Source organism: Denticeps clupeoides, chromosome 2, assembly GCF_900700375.1.
Source record: "Denticeps clupeoides chromosome 2, fDenClu1.1, whole genome shotgun sequence".
NCBI lineage: Eukaryota > Metazoa > Chordata > Actinopteri > Clupeiformes > Denticipitidae > Denticeps > Denticeps clupeoides.
The window spans coordinates 19,080,827-19,082,770 of NC_041708.1; the positions used below are offsets into that span (position 1 = coordinate 19,080,827).

The window sequence follows — 1,944 nt, forward strand, 5'->3', positions numbered from 1 at the left end:
TATTCAAACTTTTTAAGTGAAGTGAAGTGATTGTCACATGTGATACACAGCAGCACAGCACACAGTGCACACAGTGAAATTTGTCCTCTGCATTTAACCCATCACCCTGAGTGAGCAGTGGGCAGCCATGACCGGCGCCCGGGGAGCAGTGTGTAGGGACGGTGCTTTGCTCAGTGGCACCTCAGTGGTACCTTGGCGGATCGGGACTCGAACCGGCAACCTTCTGATTACGGGGCCGCTTCCTTAACCGCTAGGCCACCACTGCCCCCCAAAAAAAAAAAAAAAAAAATGCAGTCGAGATTCCCACATTTGGGGAATTCGCAGGGGTCAGCACAGCCGAAGTGCAATGGCTGAGCCTCGCCCTGGGTGAACCGCCTTCTTGATCACGGTATCTCCCCTGCCAGGTAAGTATATTTTATGCATTCAGTAGTTCTTCAGTAGCTAAATTGTTATCTAAATGAACCTTAACGTCTTCTGACAGACATGTTGTTTTGGGCAAGAAATTATTTTTCGATAATATATATGTTTTTTAAAACAGCCTTCTCTATTGCATTAATTCAGTGGGATGTAATTTATGAGCTTTATACACAAATTCAGAATTGTCCATAAAAGAAATATCTTTTCATTCTACTACATATCCTGTATTTCAAATGGTAAAAACCATCAATTTTCATTTCTCCACCTCGAAATTGCCAGGCTCTATCTCATGCTCTTCATCCCTCTCTGATGCAGAAAGGCTGGTCCACACCTTTGTGTGGACTTGCAGGTGGTTGGTCAGAGCAGACAGGTGCAGGTGATGGTTGAATTATTGGAGCTCAGTGCATCTATGGGAACATTCACCTTGATCTAAAATAACTATGAACCCATTTTACAGAGGTTTACTGTGCTGTCCCTGAAAACAGTCTACAGAAAGTCTTAAACCAGCCTTCTATATTAACAGAATATATTGTATGTTAATTTACTCAGCTGCTCCTAATCATTTGTCAAATTGTCTGTGCAAAGTATGTAGAAATATATGTACATGCTGTGGGAACATATAGTGATGGAAAAAAAAATGAATTGTTTGAATTTAATGATTTAATGCATTATTTGTCATAAAAATGTGATGTTTTTTAAAACAGCCTTCTCTATTGCACTAATTCAGTGGGATGTAATTTATGAGCTTTATACACAAATTCAGAATTGTCCATAAAAGAAATATCTTTTCATTCTACTACATATCCTGTATTTCAAATGGTAAAAACCATCAATTTTGTCAACAAAACCTCCTTAGAACCCCCACATGATGGTACAGTCAACATGGTCTCAGGATATAGGACTCCTCAGCACTCGGTCTCAGGCTTCGCCCGCACCTCCAACATTCTCTAATGAACACCTCAGGGACACATCATTGTATTTGGTCTATGTATACTGGTTATCTTGGCCTTGTCCATCCCTCTTTTCCTTCTTCACTGTTGATGTATTTTAAATACCTTTTGGTGGTTGTGACCCTATATATCTCCATGAAACAGCAAAGCAGCGGCCCTTCCCCCATGCTGGCCATATGACTGTGCCACAGACTTACCTAAGGGACATACATTACTTTCACTACCCAGTTTAGATGGGAAACACAGTTTAGATCAGTGGTCCCCAACCTGGTATGTTACACTTGATCAATCAATTATGTCAGTTCACAAATTCAGAACACAAAAAGTATACACATAAAGTGCAAAAAGCATATTTTGGGAAGTGCAAGATTAAAATCAAACCCGGCAAACCAAATAATACCTCAAAGTAGCCCAGAATTTATTTCTGGACGTAAATTGTGAATAGTTCCCTTCCATTACTCTAATGTTTCTTGGGATATTAATTACAAGGACAGGCGTGTAAACTCGAAGTAAACCTACAGTTTCAGATAGGTACAAGAACATCTCATTTCTCAAAGTCTCATATTTTCAATTGAAC

The 1,944-nt window shown here is 39.9% G+C and overlaps 1 non-coding gene across 1 annotated transcript; it reads right to left on the reverse strand.

Annotated features, from left to right (window-relative positions):
- Nucleotides 1-249: 249 nt before the first annotated feature.
- On the reverse strand, nucleotides 250-412 carry LOC114784971 (U1 spliceosomal RNA). The gene has a single exon (XR_003748975.1). It is a non-coding gene; the product is annotated as a U1 spliceosomal RNA (small nuclear RNA).
- Between the last annotated feature and the right edge of the window lie 1,532 nt (nucleotides 413-1,944).